This window comes from Cupressus sempervirens, chromosome 7, assembly GCF_028749045.1.
Source record: "Cupressus sempervirens isolate cs-2001-9-10 chromosome 7, ASM2874904v1, whole genome shotgun sequence".
Lineage (NCBI taxonomy): Eukaryota > Viridiplantae > Streptophyta > Pinopsida > Cupressales > Cupressaceae > Cupressus > Cupressus sempervirens.
The window spans coordinates 420,449,440-420,461,776 of NC_143124.1; the positions used below are offsets into that span (position 1 = coordinate 420,449,440).

The 12,337-nt window shown below is 32.7% G+C and overlaps 1 pseudogene; it reads right to left on the bottom strand.

Moving 5' to 3' along the window:
• Positions 1-636: 636 nt before the first annotated feature.
• LOC149547330 (peroxidase 55-like) lies at positions 637-3,637 on the bottom strand (annotated as a pseudogene).
• Between the last annotated feature and the right edge of the window lie 8,700 nt (positions 3,638-12,337).

Genomic DNA, 12,337 nt, shown 5'->3' on the forward strand with positions numbered 1-12,337 from the left:
GGTGATGTGTCAATGCATGTTACTGAATTTCATATTTCTAGATTTACTTGTTGATTTATTTGAAATATGTTTCATATTTCTAATTGTTTTAGATATGCTTGGATATTTAAATTTATATTTGTACATTCTTGATTTTATAATTAATTAAAACATTTGCAACTTAAATATATATGATTTAAAAATATTTATAGGATTCTTAATGAGTAGATATGCCAGGCTATAATTTTATTTTATTTTGCCATCTAAGGTTTGAGATTGTTTAAAAAACTTGATGTCTTTGCCAAGGAAAGAATTAAATAAATGGGTTTAGTGCTCCAAACAGGATGTTAATTTTAATTCTACCGCTTACTTTGGTGCAGTCAATGGCGATCAGTTATTAATTGTTAAGCTACAGCATTAGAATTCCTGCTCCAAGTGTTGCATTTTGGCTTTAGAACAGTTCCATGAAATACTCTGATAATAAGCAAATGTGTATTCTAATGAAGCAAAACTTTAGTTTGCCAATCAAAATAAAATTTGTGACGCTTTTTTTCCATGCAAAACTTGTATAATGCTTGTTTTATTGTCCAAATTTAAATAGACTCGAATATTTTTGAGACAATAAGATGTCTAAATGAGAACAGAGAAATTGCAAAGCTACTTCTTATTGTTGAAGACTCCAGTCTCTACGAATTTCTCCTTGATTTCCAGTTTTAACACCCACATTGCCCAATCTTACAATGGAGAGCCCAAAGAAGTTAAAAAACTTAACGTGGGACATGGCAAATAGATTTACATAAGCACTAGTGCGAGGATCCCCATAAAGAATTTGATCTGTGGCAAGAAGAGCCACTTCGCTCTTAACATTCTGATAATAAGCATTGTCAAAAAGAGTGGGAGTGGAGACATCATTGAAGGCCACAACATCTGGATCAAGACCATCTCTTGGGCAAGCAGCTCGGAGCCTGCTTGCATAGCTTGGATTCATTGTGGGATCCACCTGGTATGTTTTGTTGTAGTTGTAAATTCGATACATGAACTCATTGCAGTGTGCGAATCCAATAGTATGCCCCCCTGATTAAAATAACATGGCTTAATCATACCAGCAAAAATACCTAATAATGTAATAGTTACCAGCCCAAAAAAAACTTCTAACTGTAACTCCCATATCAACAACATTACCTTGCATGCAATGGCTATTCATTAAGAAAATGGACATCAAAGACCTTAGTTAAAGATTCTCCAATTGATCATGCAATGGTTACTACAAAGAGATGGACATTAAAATGCTTATTTAACAATATGTGTGTTTTGTAGAAACCTACACTACGCTTCACAATGCAATGGCTATTGCTGAGAAATATGAGCCTTAAAGCCTTAAAAGGGGCTTCTCTAAGGAACCTACGTTTATTAGAAATGCTATGGTTACTGGTCTGGGAAGAGAGCCTTTCAAAGTGTTACTTGAAAAAGCCTTTTCAAGTGAATAAAAGACCATTTGATTGTTTTCTTGGAGTTGATTAAGCAAAAGGGTATTCTTGTTGGAATATTTAATACGATGGTTGTCTTGCCCCTGGAGCCAAATGCCCACCTACCATTTGATGACCAACATAACAGATAGAAAACATGAATGCGGTAGGTGAGATTTTTGAATTCTGAAAAGAAGGGGAAACTGGAATGTGACAAAAAGGAATGTTTTATTCATTCATTCAGAGAGTTTTGCAATCAAGCAGATCAGAGAGAAGTTGCAGAGCTGAGTAGAGAAGGAAGAAGGAAAGAAGTTTGTGCCTGCAGTTGCACATGCTTCCCTTGTTCACTCTGTAAGTTTGTCATTGTTAGATTCATCATGTTGAAGCAGTGATTGCTCCAGGCACCATTGTATGCAGCCATTAGAGCTGTAAGTTTAAGGTTTAAAGTTTAAAGTTTATTGAAAGTTTGAAATTTTAACTTGAAACCGAATGCTCCCAGATTTTGTAATAGTTTAAATCTCAGATTGAATAGAAAGCAACCAAGCATACTTGAATCTATTGTTCTTCCTCTTCTATTCATTGTATTTTGAAAAACTTGGTTGAAAGGTTAAAGCTCGGCTCTCTGGTTTTAATCGTGAAAGCATTCATGTTAAACTTTTTCTAAGTTATAAATTTTATTAGTTGGAGCCGACCTTACTTGGCATCCATTGTCTTCTTTGAGTGTCGAGCTAACTTGGCATCTACTACATTTTGTCTTTGTGTGCCGAGCTCACTCGGCACCCTCAAGTGCCGACCAAAACTGGCACTCGGCACTTTCATGTGCCGAGCAAATATTTAAGTGCTGAGCAAAGATTTTTAGGTTTAGGGTTGTGAGTTTAAGTTAAATTTTAATATATTTCTCACAATTCTAGAAATGCACATTTATAGTTATTCAATTTGAAAATAAAAAGAAAATGTGATTTTTTGATTGCATTTAATAGAAAGAGTCACCATGTCAGCTTGTGTTAGACCTTTGGAATGAAACAATGAAATGAGCTGATCCACTATCATGTTTACTGTTTGGTAAGTTTCCTGCCACCCTTGATGCCTTTCAAAAATGAGACCATCTCTCCGCCCTTTGAGAACTTCCCATGATGGCCCTCCAACCTTATTGCAGAAAAGAAGAGATATTAATAGATGTTGGACATTTTATAGCTTGTTTTATTGTTGAAAATAATGATAACTTAACATATACGCCCTTAAGGCATTCATGTATAGAATTATAAACTTAATCTCAAAAAATATTAGCCTGACCATGTATCTCAAAAAATATTACCCTAACCATGTTGTTTCTACTGATCAAATATTGCTACCATCCTGACCATAGGATTAGATAATGCATAAAGTGTAAGATAAAAGACTCAAGAGATAACCATTGAAACAAGATCTCTGGTTGCCATGGCCATAACATCAGCACAAGACACAACATTAGGGCACTGCGACTCCAATGCTCTCTTCACTCTGAAGAATACATTGAACCCATCTCCAGGTAATGACTTGTTGATGTCTGCATCTTTTTCTGCTATGTTCTCCTCACTGGAAGTAATAAGAACCGATGCATCACATCCCTGAAAGACTATAAAGTTCCCAAGTTTTTAAAAAAATTAAGACATGAAAACTTATAAGGAAAGGCATTTTTGAACAGTGTGGCATTCTCTGTTTTGTGAAAACAACAATCAGCTACATTTTTAGATTATTATGGTGTGGTGAAAACAACCAGTACTAAGTGTTCTATTTATTTTTATGAAAGATGGACTTGTGTGAATCACTATTGATGATACATAGGTCAATGAGTTTGACTCAAAAATTACACAGTTAAAACAAACGGCAATTAAAAATTTTAATATAACTTTATTCTTTAAGATCTACTAACTGGTATGTATGTGCATCTGATCCACATATCTTTTATAGAACATTCATACCTCTACAAAACAATCATGGAAGAACAGGTGGAATGCCCTAGGGGCCGAAGTGGGATTCTCTTTCAGTTTCTGTGCCACCACATTTCGTACAATTCTCTCAACATTAGGACATGAATTTCTATAAAATTCCTTGCTCAGCTACTGTGCTTGAACAACTAATTCATTAGTATAAAGCAATCCCAAAACCATGACACGAATAATCTTGTTAACTAAAATTTTATCCCACACCATTTTTGAAGACACTCTTCATCCCATAGCTGGGTTTGTTGGAAATTAAATGTCAATGCTTGCAGGTTTTCCTCGAGCCCCACACCCATCTACCCTGTCAAGTCACCACAGGCATTCATGTTTGGTAGGTGAGAATTTGAAATTTGAATGTTGAGAGGGAAAGGAAGAATATGACAAAAGGAATATTTTCAACATTCATTGATTAAGTAAGATCAAGTAGATCAGAGAGAAGTTGTAGAGCTGAGCAGAGAAGGAAGAAGGAAGGAAGTTTGTGCTTGTAGTTGCACGTGGTTCCTTGTTCACTCTATAAGTTTGTTGTTTGGATTTGTTCTGTTGAAGCAGTGATTGCTCTAGGCACCATTGTATGCAGCCATTAGAGTTGCAGGTTTAAAGGTTTATTAAAGTTTGAAGTATTATCAATTTAGGGTTACTTTAAGATTTTTTGGTTGAAGCCGAATGCTCTCATATTTTGTAATAGTTTAATGAAAGATTGAATAGAAAGCAATCAAGCATACTTGAATCTATTGATCTTCCCTTGTATGTTGCATTTGAGAAATTTGTTTGAAAGCTTAAAGCTTTGACTCTTTGATTTTAATGGTGAATGCATTCGTGTTAGAATTTTCTAAGTTATAAACTTTAGTTGAAGACGAGCTCACTCGGCATCTATTGTTGCCGAGCATTTCCTTTGTGAGCCGAGCATACTCGACATTTGCTGCCGACCTCCTCTTTGTGCCGAGCAACCTGCCACTCGACACCATCAAGTGCCGAGTAAAACTGGCACTCGGCACCTTCATGTGCCGAGAAACTTTTAAGTGCCGAGAAAAGTTTTTAGGGGTTAAGATTGTGAGATTAAGTTTGATTTTAATTAGTATTTCTCATAGGATTCAGACAGCCTTTGTTAAAAAGCTTCATTCTGAAAACAGACAGAGCACCCATCATTATCAAAGATAGCAAATCTGTCTGTACTGATGGAAATTAATGAGCAAATAGACAAAGTTTTGCAGTAAAATTTGTTGTCATGATAAAGCTGGAACCTGAAAATGTGAACATTGTCCTCGACCCGAGCGCTGTGTCTTTTGGCATTTGTCTCTGTAATCTAAAAATAAATAATTTAATTGTAAACCATTTAAGGATCTTGGCGGATACAAATCTCTATTTGCTTAGAAACAAAGAGACAGAGAATGAGATGAATGAATTTGTGCAGTCGAGACCATCATTATTCACGGGTATAAGAAATGATTTCTTGTTGTCTTTGTAAGTTTCAAAATACAATAATAACAAGAGGCGCAAGCGCCAAAGTTCCTGCCTTTATAGATGTACATAATATGAATAGTAATACTAGGGACATTTTTAAATTTCAAAAATAAGTTCAAGAATTAATAGCATCATAGAAATAAAGCAACTTCTGAAAAACATAATTGGATAGATAGAAAGACCATCATTTTGAAACTTCAAGACTTGTCACAAAAAATATATTTACAAAATTCAATTTTATACAAATTTTAATGTTGAAATATATTAGTAAAGCATTATATTCTTAATATGACCTATAAAAAAATTTATCTCTAAAATCTAAATATTTGCTAAAATTATTTAAAGTAAATGTAATTTCTTTTATTCTGAAAAGTTTTCTTGGTCAAAAGAATAATAAAAATTGGCAAAATTTTGTATTTTGCCACATTTGCAATTTGTGTCTACTAAGGCAATCACCACTAGATGCAAAACACATTTCATGTCCCTTCCGTACACTTTCATAGATTAACTCTTCAAACCAGAATGTCATAAATAGCTAAGCTCTTGTAGCGTTGAAGATTGTTTCTCAAAAAATGGGGAGATTCACTTTTTCTGCTTAAGTTGAAACGAATATTATCTCAAACTCGTAAATCTGTGAATCAGAATATGAAAGGTTTGTTGCGTATGACCTACTATCTTAAATGTTCTCTGTGTCAAAAGGACAAAACATTTAATAATAATAACTTTGCATCATTATGTCCACTTGTAAAGTACTCCACATTTTTTTTCCGAATTTTCTGGTCTAAAATTGGTTTTTACTCCTTGCCTTTTTCGATAAGAACCAATAAGACATCAAATAAATAGTATTTTTTTACTTTTAAAAATACATTCAAAATTCAAACTTCTGAAAACAGTTTGAAGGTTAAAAAATTCTTTAACTTTATTGGACAATAACAAGTTTTTAATAGTTTTTAATGAAACTCAACGATTCCATAAGATTTCCTGCCTATGGCAAGAACAAATAATAATGGCTTTCACATTCATTACGGAAGGTTAAGATCAAACGACATGAATGCTCTTTCTTACTCTCTCAAGTATAGCTCACCTTTTTATTAAAAAAAGGAATTGTTAGCCTCTTACGAGTTGTCTCTATGTGACGACATTATGTCAAATATTTCCCCACAGGTTTGTAAAGATATGACACTCAAAAAGTCATGTTTTCCCTCCAAACCTTTTGATTGTTCATATTCATAATATTCGTAATGTTCTTTTATAAAAGGACGTTGTTATTGCATTGTATGTGATTGTCCACTTTGAGAGTGGAGAATATCTGTTTTCTTCTTCTGAATTTCAATTGTAATTTGATGTTTTGATATTTTAATGATTGATGTGTAAGGACTGCCCAAAATCAATGCCACATCAACCATCTCTATAAAATGCAGAAAGTTCAATGAGAGTCAATGTCATTTGAATATTGACCAGTCAACATTAGTTGATTAACTATCATTAACATTAACAAAAATGATACATATACATATATGCTCAAATTTAAAAGAAATTGTAAATTTGTTTAGTAGATTATTAATACCAGATACCATATACTAGGTGGTCTAACCATGACGACCAAGTTGAAATGAGCTCTAAAACCTGTTTAAGAACACAAGGGCGAGAATATTGTAAGAGTCCTTTACTACTTTACCATGAAGTTGTTAAGCTTCCCCGAAATCTTTCTTGACATGAAAGATACCCAGCCCAACAAGGAGATAGTCTAAACAAGTAAAACTTAGAGGTGTAATGGAATCATGCTACACAAATAATGTCAAGAACATTAATCAATCAACTAGATAACAAAATAACATTTTCTTAGTTATCACTTCAGTTTCGTAGTCCCTTCTCCATCATTTATAGTAATTAAAACATAACAAGGTTTATCCATCATTGAGTTTCATATACCCATCCACATACAACAATAAAATCATAAAATCCATTAATCATGGATCAATTAATTACAACATCTTAGCTCATCTCTAGCAAGAAATTTAAAGCAGCCTCCAAAAAGGAATACAAGTACTACCATCAATTTTCTATTGACACATGTTATAAATACACATATATTAAGCCAATCACATAGCTAACAATGAAACTTTTTCTCCATCAGTAAATATTCCTAGTATGTTATCCTTTCTTGAATTCCTCTCATAAAACATAATTACACAAGATGTTTATTAAGTAACAAGAATGACACCATTACTTTCCATTCATCAAGAGATCATATTCTCCTCCACAACTTATAGACTCTATATATAATGTAGGAAGCAAGGAAAGATGCAAGAATGCCTTTGTCTAAAAAATGTCACATATGCATCTTGAAATGACCACATCTATGCAAAATGATAATTTAAAGGTCAACAACCTTGCATGAGTTACCAGTTTCTTAACATAGTTAATAAAGTCATGGTAAATTAAATGTTGAATAAAACTAACCTCTAGATCATATACAAAAGGATGGCCATGTAAATATTATTTTACAAGGAAACTCCTAAGTGCCCAAACTATATTTAGCAGCCAACTCAAGTAAACAAAAGGCTTACATACTTAGCCAAAACTATCAAAAAGTGTGATCAAAATTCAATAAGGTTATCAGAGGTGTTGATAAAACATTAGTTTTCTAGGTTTCAATAATTCATAGTGCTGAGAGAGCGACCAGTTATTGCATAGCTCAATGCATACATTCAAATCTACACCTTTAAGTCTCGTATCAATTTTAACATCTTAAAGATAATTTAATGTTAACCAAGCTTAAGCATCTAATTAAAGGAGTTAAGCAACATCTTAACTAGACATATGATAAAGAACTTCTTAACCAATTCCCTTGTAACATCTTATTTAATTGAATTGTTCTAAATAACATCATGTCTCAATGTTGTTTGGTGGAAGGAGTTAAGTATGTACAGTTTCACAATAGATTAAAAAAAAAAAATTAATCTTTGTAGGTTATGGTGTTGGCCATGCAAAGGAGAACCGTCTCAAACTAATTAACATTGGTAATCATGTCAACCCAATTATTGATATTGTATATGTATATAAACAAAAATTATTAAGTTCATGATGCTCACTGCAAATATAGAACACGGAATTTTTAGAGCTTTCATCTATAGGCATTGGATTCATCATTTGGGTAAGCATTGGTTTGTGTTAGAGACCAATTGGTCGTTAATTAAAATGAGTGAGCAACTCATTAAATTTTCTTTTCACAAGGAACATTCACAATGATGCCAAAACTTTCAATTAGAATGCAAAAATTTTGTCTAAGGAAAGAATCAAACCATGCCAGTTGTGTGGATTGCAAGGATTAACTTCTTCGAAGTAAAATTGCTTTAAAAACATAGAGAGAGAAAAGATGCAAGAACCGATTTGATCAAACAATACAATCTTTGCAAGAAACCCTTGAGGGTAATTTGTGATTAAAAATCCTCAACTAGGACAGATGTATTGCCCACCATACCAATGTTCTTGATTTTGAACTAAATGTATAAATTTCCCTTCTCAATGCAATAAATCATATTGGTAAGAAGTTTTTAACAAAACTGCATGCAATGGTTCATATTTTCCAATGAGAATGTATTCATTTGTTAAAGTATTCAATTCAATCTCAATCTATAGGGCATTTCTATAGTTTTGAAGTGACAATGGAAAATAAAAATCAATGAACAAGTTCCTAATAATCATGCAATTCAAGGCAATAGGGAACAATCTAATATTGTCTATGCAGTTCCTAATCATTCATTTGTGGATTCAAATAAATAGCAACAAGTTATTTAAGAAAAGGAACATGGTGTATTCACTTGTTATCCCAATACTCTTCTTGTGCTCTCATTCCAATCTCTACCCTATTTAGTTATCCAAGTTTTCTTTCCTCCTCCATGGTGCTGCCTACTTCTTGCATTCAGAATTCTATTTCCCTTGAAAGAGACCTTGGAGAATTTCTTCTAACAAACTTTGGCCCCCAAATATAATATGTTGATCACAAAAAATCCCACCATTATTGAGCAAATACCAATACAAATACTAATACTAATAACAAAAATACCATTGTGTTTTGGAAATTGGGTTACTAGAATGCCTCATACCTAAGCTTACTAAAAAGGGTTTCAGGGAATTTAAGGTTACATGAATTGGTCTCTATTCTATTTCAGGCATGAGAAATATACATAGCTATGTTAGGGTTTCTAAAACCTATAAAGTGAAGAAAGGTGAAGATTATTAAGGAATATGAAAGTGGTAATAATCCAAAAGAAAAAAGATGTATATTTCTTGAACCGCATTGCAGCTTTATGAAAGTTATAATTTATGGTCTTCATAACTGACCCAATCTATTTGTCCCATGAGGCAAAACAAAATAACCATCTTCTCTCTTTTTAGAAGAATCAAATAAAATAAATTTTATAATATCTATGTGGGAAGAAAATGACTAAAATATTCGGTGAAACAAAAAATGGGTTGTGACATCCTTGCCCACTTAGAGAATGCATCGTCTCGATGCAGATATATATGTAAGAATTCAAAATCATACCCAATTATATGTACAAGAAAATTAATCTACAAGATCAATTTCTAACTTCCATTTACTCAATCGCACATGCATCTGCATTTGGTTCTATAGAAAAATATAGATTTTCAATTACTGTATTAAAGTAAATATTTATTTTCCTTAGATGAAATCTACATTTCATTTGAATGCATTTCGATAATTTATCTATGTACAGTCTCATGGAAATAATCTTTGAAGACAATATAAGTGCATATTTAAAGTAACGAACACAAATGTTATATAAGCACAAGTATAAATATTAATGTTCACAACATTTTCCATGTGTGTGTGTGGATTCCATTACCATTCTATAGTTTTATAAGGTTAGGCTACCTCTCTTTGACAATATTCTCCCTTTCTTATAATGTGTTGTTCCCTCTATTGCATTATAGGAACAACACCAAATGTCAGTCCATCATATATCATAAACCAAATCAAATATCAAATGAAACATCTACTCAAATACTTCTTTATTTCTATAATTATCAAAATTGAAGTGACATATTACCTTAAAATTTTATGATATCACACACATACCTATGTTTACTTATCATAAATTGGGACACATGGATTTGACCCCACTAGTAGGTACTTCATATCTGCTTCTTGCCATACTTATGCACACAAAATCTCATAATGATTTTAGTTCATTCACAATATCAATATCTCAAGGAGATCAGTTCAAATATTAGAAGTCAATATTTTTCCTTTAAACTTACAACTTCTTACTCATCTTTAATCACATCTTGAGCATGAGTTACATAAATAATCAACCATACATACCATATGTACCATCTAATATGTGGTTCTCGCTAAGTGAGTACTCATCCACATCAATAGGTCAGTGTCCATGAAACATAATCAAGTAATGCAGTCCCATTACATCTAATTCATCATCATTTGATTCATCATGAAATATAACGACATGCACATATAACATCATCAATGTAATAATTAATATGTAATCATCATTATGCATCTAAATGCTTGTTGAAATCAACATACCACATAATTACATCATATAGCTCCATAAATTTAACCAATAGAAAGATCAATGATAGAAAGTCATACAATCAAATGTGTCAAGTAACAATATTGACCCAAGTTCTACATCAATAGATAATTTTACCAAATCCCAACACAAATGTTGACCAAAGGGTCTAAGTTGGGTGCATGATAGCTAAGTCTATGTCAAACACCATATTGACTGACCAAATCATTGATTGTCATTCATTGACCAAGTTGACTAAACAAAATGAGTCACCAACTTTCTATAAGTAGAAGTTACATGCATGGTGGATCATCACATATACATAACACCATTTCAAAAATATTATCAAAAATAGATAAAAGAAGGATCTATACAATACCCATTTTGCATTTCCATAGGAAGACCACATTTTGATACATTTACCACATAGGTCAAAAGTCAAATCAAGTTAGTCCAAAATTGACTACACATAGTTTTATTCAACAAGTAGAAGCAATATTCTCCAATTAACTATGTGATTACATCTAGTTTCCAACTTACATGTTGAAATGATAGATGCAAATAAAGTTACATTTCATAACCAATTATTGACCAAATTGTTGAACACAACATGTCATAAAAAAGAAAAATGCTAGTTTCAATAGTCAACATCTATTTCATTCACCATGTTCACAAGTTATCAAATAATTATTCATTTAAGAATGTAGCACATTACATTACCCAAGGATGCTGACCTAAACGTCATCCATCCATCAAATGTATGATTTAATAAATACATGAAATACATTTTAAAGCATCATACCTCAATGGGCATCATAGAAAATGGCAACCTACATGTCAAACATGGAACAATAAGCACACCATACAAGTGTAATGTCCTCTACCATATGATGAACACCATTAAGTAAATCATCTAGGTATGCTCATCAATCACCTGCAAGATCAGTAAATCCAATTTTTATCAATTTAGTGACATTAGGCCCTCAAGCCCATCGTGTCACCATAGTGTGCTTAACTAACATATAAGAACATGTTGTGATGTATGAACTTCATGCCATTAAATCATCACATAAAATATGGTTTGAGGTAGTTTCCTGCCCAACCACTTAGTGAATACTTCCCCAGGATTCTTCCTAACATGAAGAATTCTCTAACCTTGGCACGAGAAGCCTAGCATTCCAAAACAAGATGGATCAGATGGATCTAGTGCAACTGTGAAACACACTACATTGCATCCATGTGCCTAGTAGCCTAATCACAGAATGTAGCAGGGAATAAAAATAAACTACACATCTACACATATGAAGTAAAACCAAATAAGCATAACCATATACATATATTCATTATCTGGAAAACAAATAGCTTGGCCAAGCACTTTATAAAGCCAGATTTAATGGTAGAAGAAACAAGAACAACATGTATCCATTCTACAAAACTAGTAGATAAAGAAACTAAATGTGAAGTATCCATCTATTTTTCCCATAATTATTGCATTACACTTAGTCATGAAGGAAAATACACAACATTTTTGTAGTGCCAATATTACACTAGCAGGTAGAGTGGAAAATGAAAGCAACACTTCTACCTTTCCCTGTTCATCTACATTTGGCACCCACACCAAAAGTGTAAACCTTCCAAAATAATAAAAATAACATAAAATAAATGCAAAGGAAAAATGGCATGTTCTTCACAATCTACTCCCTTATACATCCTATCAATGCTCCACAATGAACATCATAGATGACATCACTTCCAAATCATAGGACTAGCATCATAAAAAACACACACAAACATCCTGGCCACCTCAAGATCAAAGAAATCTTGAAAACAAGATTCATAATTCTCAAGTTAACATCCAAAAAGGAGGTACAAAACTAAAATAAAAGTG